Below are 11,545 nucleotides of genomic sequence, written 5' to 3'. Positions count from 1 at the left end.
CCCTAATATTGTTACAGGTACAAAAAAAAAAAAAAAAAAAAAAAAAAAAAAAAAATTTTGGTTGTGCAGGCGAGCCATTTAGGCAGCGAAAAATATGGACGTAGACGATCTGAACATAAAAATGCAAAATGCAGTGTCCAGTCGCTGGCCATTGCATTCACTTGATTCAATCGATTCCATTACCGTTGCAGGTTTCCAGATGAAGTCTTCAGTTATCCAACTGAATTCCTGAATTCATTGGATTTGCCAGGAATGGCACTGCACAATTTGCAGCTCAAGGTCGCGTCAGTGTTATGTTACGCAATGTGACCCAACCAAAACTATGCAATGGAGCAAGACTCGCTGTTAAGAAGCTGATGAACAACGTGACTGAAATAACGATAATCATAGGAAGGCGAGGATAGTCTAATTCCAAGAATACCACTGATTACAACCGACTTACCGTTTCAATTAAGCGTGTCCAGTTTCAGGTTCGCTTTGCATTCGTAGTGACGATCAATAAATCATAAGGCCGGGCGTTGGAAGTGTGTGGAGGAAGCCTTTAATTGCCGTGTTTTTCCCCACGGGCGATTGTACGTTGCGTGCTCGAGAGTCCGGTATCCAATAGCGCTATTCTTTTCTTTCCAGACGGAAAGATAGGAAAAAAAAATCGACCACCACCAAGCGTTGCGATGAAAGCGTTAAACCCACCAGCGAATTATTGTCAAAAGTATGAATTCCGATTTATTTCATTTCAACAAATTCATGTTCTAAATGAAATTGTTTTGTTTAAATTCACAAAAATTCAAGGAAAGTATTATGAAAAGCAAGATTTCGGCTAAAAAGCCTTCTGAATTAAACACACACACACACACACACATTCATGCAAATGCAACTCACATATATGACCACGGTCACTGGCTGTACTTTTGAGTATTGTCTAATTCGGAAGAAGGTTTTTTGGCCGTAAGCTTTCTTGTTTAACACTCTTGTTTTTGTGCCTGCGACTCAACATTTTCACTATATGATGAATAATATTGTTGTCCGGATTTCTGTTATTAAATTCAAGGAAAAGCTCCGATTGAATGAACCCCTTATCTATAGACATGTTATACAATAAATACTCCGTTAAACCGGCTTCGAGAAAGAGCATGCTAAATTCTGACGTGAACATGTGCTGTTTTGTTCTTTCTGCAGTCACTTTTTCATAGAAAACAGAAAAGTTGTGTTTGTGGGAAACCTTACAGTCCTACCTCCTCGCAGTTGAAACCGTGCGATTGGATTGTTTGGTGGAAGAGAACAAACAGCGAGGTCATCGGTCTCATCGGATTAGGGAAGAAAGGGGAAGGAAGTCGGCCGTGTCCTTTCAAAGGAACCATCCCGGCATTTGCCTGGAGCAATTTAGGGAAATCACGGGAAACCTAGATCAGGATAGCCGTACGCGGAATTGAACCGTCGTCCTCCCGAATGCGAGTACAGCGTGCTAACCAATACGCCACCTCGCTCGGTCCAAACCGATGCGAAATGTCAAAGCTACTCTCCTCACACTTCCAGCAGCTGGAAGGGTCTCTCTCATACCCTTCTGTTCCCAACCAAGGTTCTGTTTGTAGTGAGAATAAATAAGAACAGACAGAATAAGGAGGAGGAGGAGATGGACAGAGAAGGATGGAGGAAATAGATATAAAGAAGGGAAAGAAGGATATCCAAAGAGAGATGAGGGAAGAGGAGTTGGACGGAGAGTGTGTGGGATAAGAGATGTAGAGAGAGCAGGTGGACAGTGATGCACAGAGATGTGGGGAGGAGGGTCTGCGGGCCGCAGTTTGACGACCACTGTTTTATAATAATTAGCGACTCCCACTTTAGCAGAATAAAAACTATTGAAGGACACAGTGGGGCATATTGCATTTTAATGACATTACTGTAGGTCTTAAACTTTGCTCTTAAATGTTAATCTTACAGCTTAACGTGGTTTGCAAGTGGATTTCCGCTATGCAATTCGTGCTTATAGTTTAATAATCATCGCAGTTCCGTTTTCTGTGCGTAAAAGATTTCAGTACTTGTAAATACGGCATTAATTTCAAATTTGTATTCTTGTTAAGTATGAATTTGAGCAAAGATTACAATAATGGCACCGTGACCTTTTTAACACTTTTTCCATCCTGATCAGATTTGCTACGCTTGGTAATCGATGCGTTTTTCAGGCTTGTACCCATTTTCTGTATCGAGTGTAGTTAACCGACTACATACTAATGTTATGTCCCTTCGTTCCTTGAAAGATAGGCATTACTCTTAGTTTAGCATTAAAATCATGACTGTATTTCGCATTAAGTTCCCTCCAGATCTTGGGCCTTTAACTGGAAAGTGATTGCTGCAACTTTTAAAACAGCCACAGCAGATTCCATTCGAGTTAATCACAAACAACCAGTTGTCTATTTGTCGGTATTGACTCCCTCTTAATTTTGTCAACAAAGGGTTCAATCCATATGTCGCTCCTTTCGCAGTAATTTTTCATTTAATGCAATAACCTCTTGGGGTCTCCTAAATTTGGCGTCGCAATCCGTCTTTATTGAACTCTGTGGTGATTGCAGGTATATACCAGAAACAATGTGGTTTATATTACATCTCAAGGTCAGTTTCCAGACAGAAAAGCATTATACTAATCGCGCAATCCAAGCGGGAAACGCCATTAAGAACTCTTTAGCGGCTAGTGTATGCTAGCAGATGTATTTTTCCGTCCACACCCGGAGAAGGTATTGCTTGTACGGTAACGAAATTTTCTTGAAAGAGAACGCAGTTCAGCTTTCGCCAAGCAGGCAATCACAGAGAGATCAGAACAAGGGTAGCACACTGTGAAACTCACATAGCGAGTTCAGAGTCGCTCTACACATTATAGTTAGCTATTTAGAAGTAATAAAGTATAAATTTACATTAGTGTAAATGTATAGTTGATATATGAGCATATTTTATCTTAGTAACTGTATATAGAAGTAATGAGCGTGAATTGTTAACGTCCGGTATGGTCTAGTGGTTAGGATAGCTGGCTCTCACCCAGCAGGCCTGGGTTCGATTCCCGGTACCGGAAACTATTTTATTATGTTTATTTCTCATCTGATTGTTCTCATGCAGCTGAAAATACTGTTGCAGGCTTTAAATTGCTGATGTAATTTTTTTTTTTTATACATTTCTTTCTGAGAGCGACATTGGAACAGAGGAAGCAACCTCATTACACAGAAATGTGCTGACCTGAAATAAGAATAATTCTTGCAATCAACTTATTTTTGCAGTTGAAATTTTCGATTCAACAAATTTCGTCCTGTTTGTTTAGAATGTTGTAAAGTAGATTAATATGAATAACAAAGAATATTCTGGAGTGGGCAACCACACCTCAGACAAACTGAAAATAACGTAACATTCAGTACTCAATAACCATTCAGATTGTCGTAAAAAACTATAACAATTAAAAACTCAAGATGATGAGAAGTTTCTTAAAGCTGCATAGCTGTATGAAGGTGCTTTATTCGCAACTACCGGTTTCACATCGGATCTTCAGGTTTACCTATCAAGTATATAAGTCACTGTGTGAAATTTTTGAAACCGTAGTACTGGCATTCAACAAAAAACAATGCAAGTATTTACAGCGGTTATATTTCCATAACATAGATGGACAATTACGGTGTCCCAGCTTTTGAGAAGTTATTAAAAGTTAAGCCAAACCACGTCCGTGGGTTGTTACAATAAAATTGAGCACACCCAAAAGATGCTTGTCAAAATGTACAAAGCGTAACTGCTGAATGAGCCAGGCCTAGGTAAAAGTGTGTGTGTGTGTGTGTGTGTGTGTGTGTGTGTGTGTGTGTGTGTGGGTGGGTGGGTGGGTGGGTGTGTGTGTGTGGAGGGGGGGGGGGGAGAAGCAAATAACGAATGGTACTCTACTTTGAACGGGGATAAAATGCGTGAAAACTAACTATAGTCAAGGAAAAGTACTGTAAGCAGGGCCTACACGAGAAACATCATCCAAAAAATAATACTCTAGTATGAAACCGAAACGTCGAGAATGAAAGAAATCTGAAAAATGGCTTACCGGACAACTCATCGAAGGTTATATTGTAAGATCCAGTAGACACCAGCTGTATAAAACCAACTAAATAAAAGTGAAAATCCCGTGTAATGTCCATACAACCGCCCTATTGCTAACAGGCCGATGTGGTATAAGCAGCCCGAGGTGGCTAGCGGTATACTGCAAGGCTGACAGCTACGGTGCCAAAGAGGAAAACAAAGTAAACACACGAACAGCTGCAAGGACGAAACCATAACTAGAAAAACAACCGAAGGCTGGGAACCACATCTGCTTTACATCAGTACCTCACTATTATCAAATTACCGAAGGTGTAGCATTGGAGTGTTATACTTTGCTATTTTAAGGTGAAAATCATCTTAGTAGCTACCGGCGACAATTTTCAGATAGTAAAAATTCGACAGGATACTTTAGTGTGTCAGTTCAGTCCGATCATTCAACATTGAACCGTGGGCTCGCTTTAATGCTTACATGATATGTATTTATTCCAAAACAATTAAAATATTTTCTTCAGTTTCCTTAAATATATTACGCAAATTCTTTTCAATATTGGAAATAGAGTGACCCGTTCCTTTTAGATAAGCTGAGATAGCTTATTTGGGACCGACGAGATTTGGGTGTTCTTTAACCTGTATGTTAATGGTTCAAATGGCTCTGAGCACTATGGCACTTAACATCTATGGTCATCAGTCCCCTAGAACTTAGAACTACTTAAACCTAACTAACCTAAGGACATCACACAACACCCAGCCATCACGAGGCAGATAAAATCCCTGACCCCGCCGGGAATCGAGCCCGGGAACCCGGGCGTGGGAAGCGAGAACGCTACCGCACGACCACGAGATGCGGGCTAACCTGTATGTTAAAATTGCGTCAAGTGTGACCTATATATTTCTTGGGGCAGTCATTGCAAGCAATCTCACGAACCCCAGAGCCCTTCTATTTATTCTATTCGACTTTTTCATTATGCCTGCGTCTACTATCAACATTCCTTGGAATAGGGAATGCTGGACGGATATTTTTCTTTTTTTCTGGCAACATATTCCGATACACTACACAAATACGGTACTCTGTGATAACTTCTCCTGAGGCTATTTTGATCAGGTGGTCGAATGGACAGAGCGGGCGGACCTTCTCTTACTGAGGAGTTCTTTATTGATCTCCACAAAAACGCTATCGTAACCATTCGATGTCGCTATATACTAAACAGTGCGGTAATCTCGTTGAAGGGGTCCTTTTTCTTTAAAGAAGTATGCTGTGTAAATGATGTAACAGTGCCCTGTAACGTGTCTTTTTGTACTTCATGGGATGCGTATAGGACTAACGCATAGTTGCACTGGTAGTAGTAGGCTTCCGAAAAACATCAGGAAGAAGCAGCGCCTTCTGTAGTTACACGTACATCCAGATACAGTATAAGAAGCAGTTAACCACTGTTCGACTGCAGGGAGTTCAGAAGATGTACTAAAACTATGTTCGATTTACAACGGAATTTCATCGTGCAGAGATATAGACGATGTACAAACTCGTTACACTCATTGTTTAAACCTCTGTATAGCATAAATACATCTTCCACATGTCGCAATCACATAATAATCCAATCATTGTGCTCTGGGTATTAGTCAACATATTGCTGCTCGAAGTGTGTCATGTAGACGACAGTAAGACAATAAGGCAGAGAGGAACCCATTGCAAATCGACTCTCTTGGGTGTATGTAGAATCTCCAAACTTAATATAATTGAATTTCAAACAATATGTAACAACTGTAAAGCCATTTTCATTTCATATTCTGGAATTTAGAATCGGACGTACCTCGCACACATGGTGTCTTTCAAAGGAAAATTCGGAAGTCGGCTTATACACTGAAGAGCCAAAGAAACTGGTGCAGCTGTCTAATATAGTGAAGCCCCCCGTGAGCACGGAGAAGTGCCGCAAGACGACGTGGCAAGGGCTCGAGTGATGTCTGATGTAGTGCCAAGAATCCTGCAGGGCTATCTATAAATCCTGAAGAGTACGAGGAGGTGGAGATATCTTCTGAACAGCACGTTGCAAGGCATCCCATATATGCTTGATAATGTCCATGACTGGAGAGTTTGGTGACCAGCAGAAGTGTTTAAATTCGGAACTGTGTTCCTGGAGCCGCAATTCTGGACGTGTTGGGTGTAACATTGTTATGCGGAAATGCATAATGGACATGAATGGATGTAGATGATCAGAGAGGATCCTTACGTAGTGTCACTTGTCAGAGAAATCTGTAGATATATCAGTTTTCCCATATCACTCTAACTACAAACGCCCGACATCATTACACAGTCTCCACCAGCTTCAACAGTCCCCTGCTGACATCCCGAGTCCATAGATTCATGAGGTTGTCTCCATATCCCTACACGTTCATCCGCTCGATACATTTTGAACCGAGATTCGTCCGACCAGGCAACATGTTTCCAGTCATCAACAGTCCAATGACGGAGTAAACGGGTCCAGGTGAGGCGTAAAGCTTTGTGTGGTGCAGTCATCAAGGGTACAGGAGTGGGTCTTCGACTCCAAAAGCCTATGTCGATGATGTTTCTGTGAATGGTTCGCACGCTGACACTTGTTGATGGCCCAGCATTGAAATCTGCAGCAATTTGCGGAAGGGTTGCACTTCTGTTCGTTGAACGGTTCTCTTCAGTCGTCGTTGATCCCTTTCTTGCAGGGTCTTTTTTCGGCCGCAGTGATGTCGGAGATTTGATGTTTTACCCGACGCCTGGTATTCACGCTACATTCGTGAAATGGTGGTACAGGAAAATCTCCACTTCACCGTTACCTCGGAGATTCCGCATCCTATCACTTGTGCGCCGACTATAACGCCACGTTCAAACTCACTTAAATCTTGATACCTGGCATTCTAGTAGCAGTAACTTATCTAACAACTGCACAAGACACTTGTTGTCTTACATAGGCGTTGCTGACCGCAGCGCCGTATGCTGCCTGTTTACATATTTCTGTATTTGGATACGCATGCCTATACCAGTTTATTTGGCGGTTCAGTGTATAAATAAATAAACATGTGAAACTCACGGTTTTTTTACTTGCCTAAGTTCGTGACACCTTCTGCAGCAGAGTCCCAAAAATGAACGCTGCAGCATCGGTTTATCACAGTTTAAATCCTAGGAAGTTCTGGTCTTACGTTAAATCAGCAAGTGGCTTGAAACAGCATATCCAGACACTCTGGGATGATGATGGCATTGAAACGAAGACCGCACTGCAGTTCCTTCTCTAAATCCTCGCACAAACGAAAAAATGGCTGACATCGAAATAAGTGTCCAAGCAATAGAAAAGCAACTGAAATCACTCAACACAGGAAAATCCACTGGACCTGACGGGATAACAATTCGATTACACCGAGTACGCGAAAGAACTTGCCCCCCTTCTAACAGCCGTGTACCGCAAGTCTCTAGAGGAAAGGAAGGTTCCAAATGATTGGAAAAGATCACAGGTAGTCCCAGTCTTCAAGAAGGGTCGTCGAGCACATGCGCAAAACTGTAGACCTATATCTCTGACATCGATCTGTTGTAGAATTTTAGAACATGTTTTTTGCTCGCGTATCATGTTATTTCTGGAAACCCAGAATCTACTCTGTAGGAATCAACATGGATTCCGGAAACAGCGATCGTGTGAGACCCAACTCGCTTTATTTGATCATGAGACACAGAAAATATTAGATACAGGCTCCCAGGTAGATGCCATTTTCCTTGACTTCCGGAAGGCGTTCGATACAGTTCCTCACTGTCGCCTGATAAACAAAGTAAGAGCCTACGGAATATGAGACCAGCTGTGCGGCTGGATTAAAGAATTTTTAGCAAACAGAACACAGTATGTTGTTCTCAATGGAGAGACGTCTACAGACGTTAAAGTAACCTCTGGCGTACCACGGGGTAGTGTTATGGGACCATTACTTTTCACTATATATATAAGTGACCTAGTAGATAGTGTCGGAAGTTCCATGCGGCTTTTCGCGGTATGCTGTAGTATATAAAGAAGTTGCAGCATTAGAAAATTGCCGCGAAGTGCAGGAAAATCTGCAGCAGATTGGCACTTGGTGCAGGGAATGGCAACTGACCCTTAACATAGACAAATGTAATGTATTGCGAATACGTAGAAAGCAGGATCCTTTATTGTACGATTATATGATAGCGGAACAAACACTGGTAGCAGTTACTTCTGTAAAATATCTGGGAGTATGCGTGCGGAACGATTTGAAGTGGAATGATCATATAAAATTAATTGTTGGTAAGGCGGGTGCCAGGTTGAGATTCATTGGGAGAGTCCTTAGAAAACGCAGTCCATCAACAAAGGAGGTGGCTTACAAAGCACTCGTTCGACCTAGAGTATTGCTCATCAGTGTGGGATCCGTACCAGGTCAGGTTGACAGAGGAGATAGAGAAGATCCAAAGAAGAGCGGCACGTTTCGTCACAGGGTTATTTGGTAAGCGTGATTAACGTTACGGAGATGTCTAGCAAAGTCAAGTGGCAGACTCTGCAATAGAGGCGCTCTGCACCGCGGTGTAGCTTGCTGTCCAGGTTTCGAGAGGGTGCGTTTCTGGATGAGGTATCTAATATATTGCTTCCCCCTACTTATACCTCCCGAGGAGATCACGAATGTAAAATTAGAGAGATTCGAGCGCGCACGAAGGCTTTCCGGCAGTCGTTCTTCCCGCGAACCATACGCGACTGGAACAGAAATGGGAGGTAATGACAGTGGCACGTAAAGTGCCCTCCGCCACACACTGTTGGGTGGCTTGCGGAGTATAAATGTAGATGTAGATGTTTAAATAACGAAGAATGTGGAGCACCAATAAAACAAGACTTCCTCTTGGGGCTGCTAACAATAGATGCAAAAAAGCGTAGGATTATAGAGAGAGAGATCCTGAATGAAACGGATTACCTGTCAAAATTGCAATGTATAAAGCCTCCAATGTCCACCGTAGCAGCATCTTACCGAATGATCTCTAATTCTGGTCAGACGTAAAGGAAGTCGCCAGCAGCAACGCTGCTATCCGGACACTCATGGATGACAACGGAAGTGAAATTAAGGGTAACAAAGCAAAAGCAAGAATACTTAAGTCAGCTAGTAAATACCTCTAAAAAAAAGGAGGTGTACTTCCCGCCTATTTTAATTATTTTTATTCTCACACTACTGCAAATACCAGAGAAACAAATGAAATAGATAGACGAGAAGGTCCAAATATAGGCTAGCTAAGGATTTACACAGTAAATGATGAAATAACTGAAGAAAACCTGCGATGTTACAATAATATGTGCCCTTCAGAGTTGTGGAGGATTAAACAATTAAAAACATTCTACTTATTTTAAGTAATATATTTAAAAAGCCAATGCAAAAACGACAGTTTTTTCTTGTTTCCAAATATGGGCTACCTTTAACATGAAGGAAAAATATGTAAGAAGTCTGAAGGGCAAGTTTATTTGCAATAATTACAAACGTAAACTCCAGTGACCACCCCTATACTTTCAGTATGGCTCCGTTGACGTAAACTAAAAATCGGCTGTCGCAGAATATGGACGATACATCTGTCCCAGAAGAAATTTGGAAATTTGTGGTAAGGACTATGGAACCAAACTGCTGAAGTCATCGGTCCCTAGGCTTACACACTACTTAATCGAGCTTAACCACCCCCCCCCCCCCCACACACACACATGCCCGAGGGAGGATTCGAACCTCCGACGGGGGCAGCCGCGCGAACCGTGATAAGGCGGCCAAGACCACACGGCTACCCCGCGCGGCCAGACCCAGAAGACGTGAGGTCTTCAGAAAGCTCGAAATCACTTTCCTCGTCGTCTAGGATAGGATCATCTTCATTAGATAGTTCATCAGACGAAGAGAGGACTACTTTCTTTTTCTTCCGTAAATTTTTGTTTTTGTTTTTCTTCTGCTTTAATTTTTGATCAGGAAAAGTTGGATGTCTCTTCCTCTTAAGTGACCTGACCTAGGAATGTGTGAGCGCGTCCTTATAGGATGATCCTGTAACCGAGGAAACTTTTGCAGATTTACGACCTCTGTCGCTTGTTTTCTTTGCGGTTTTAGGGGGTGTCGAAATGTCAAAAGATCTAACAGAAGTTTCTGGGTGTGCATGTGATGAGAAAGGAATGAGCAGAGGAAATTCAGAAACCTTTCCTGGCTGAGAATAGGATAACCTGGATTTGTTGCTGGGTTTACCATTAGAGGTACTGTGTTCTGCTTATGAGACGATCCTGGCTGAGGGTCGATCGATAGGGGAGATGAATGCGTTAGTGGTGCAACCCGCGTTAATGCCATTCCTCTCTGCTAAAACTCTCTGCTCAGCACTGGCAGTGGCAGTTGGAGTAAGATCTGTTTTCATACTTAGACCGAGGGACAACACATAATTTCGCAGCCATAAGAGTTCCCAGTTTCTTCACCCGCACCACAATGATGGCTTCATACCTCTTCAAAGGGTTCCAAGTATTCCTTTTGCCTTCGGCTTGGTGGCTGTGAGCACTATGAGACTTAACATCTGAGGTCATCAGTCCCCTAGAACTTAGTACTTAAACCTAACTAACCTAAGGACATCACACACATCCATGCTCGAGGCAGGATTCGAGCCTGGAACCGTAGGGGTCGCGCGGTTCCAGACTGAAGCGCCTAGAACCGCTCAGCCACACCGGCCGGCTCTTCGGCTTGGTGTCGCTTGTCGCGTGGCATCCTTAAAAACAAATCTTGAGTAGTTTTCAACTAAAAAGATAGGAATATAAACTGGTACAAGTATGGGCTAGCCCATAATTAGACCGTTCATGGCAGCCCATATTTGGACCACACTGTGCCTCCTGCAAAATGGCCCTAACAGTCATCAAGAAATCCGGACAGAACAATGAAAACTGGGAAACGGGTAATTTAGCGTATCAGTAATACAGTTCCTCGAACGAATCGCATGCAGAGATAAGTCAAATTCCAAAGAAAATGGTTAAGCACCTACTTGTCGATAGAGTGCAGTTCACAAAATCGAGGTTTTCAAGGGGAAAATCTCACTGCAGCCAAACAATATGAATTCACACAACCAAGAGGTGGATGGGGACAGACTTACATGCGCCACGGCCAGGTAGCCGCACATTCTGCACCCCCAGGCCTCCTAGCCCATATTTAGACCACTACTGATATTTCGACCAGTGACGATGTATTTTCACACCGCCACATCTCGTCACATAAAACACTGATTTGAGTAATGAAAGTGGCCAAGAGCCATTTATTTGCCAATGTATAATATTTAACTAAGCATTGTAACGATGTATTTTGGCGATTTACAAGGAGAAATTAATCCAGCGCTACTGACACGCAAACGAAATTATAGACTAATTCAGCGCGCATGTAAAAACATCGATATTAAATGCAGACTCTGAAGACATTTGAATATTACAAAAAACACGCGCGCAACCCATCGTACACTGCCGGACGATATCATTCTCTTTTTATCTTCCGTATA

General features: G+C 42.4%; 1 non-coding gene across 1 annotated transcript; it reads left to right on the top strand.

Annotated features, from left to right (window-relative positions):
• Positions 1–2,989: 2,989 nt before the first annotated feature.
• Positions 2,990–3,061, top strand: Trnae-cuc (transfer RNA glutamic acid (anticodon CUC)). Its single transcript has one exon. It is a non-coding gene; the product is annotated as a tRNA-Glu (tRNA).
• Positions 3,062–11,545: the final 8,484 nt, after the last annotated feature.

This window comes from Schistocerca serialis, chromosome 10, assembly GCF_023864345.2.
Source record: "Schistocerca serialis cubense isolate TAMUIC-IGC-003099 chromosome 10, iqSchSeri2.2, whole genome shotgun sequence".
In the NCBI taxonomy this organism is placed as follows: Eukaryota; Metazoa; Arthropoda; class Insecta; order Orthoptera; family Acrididae; genus Schistocerca; species Schistocerca serialis.
Note: the sequence above shows the minus strand (reverse complement) of the source record. Positions and strands in the feature narration are given on the sequence as shown.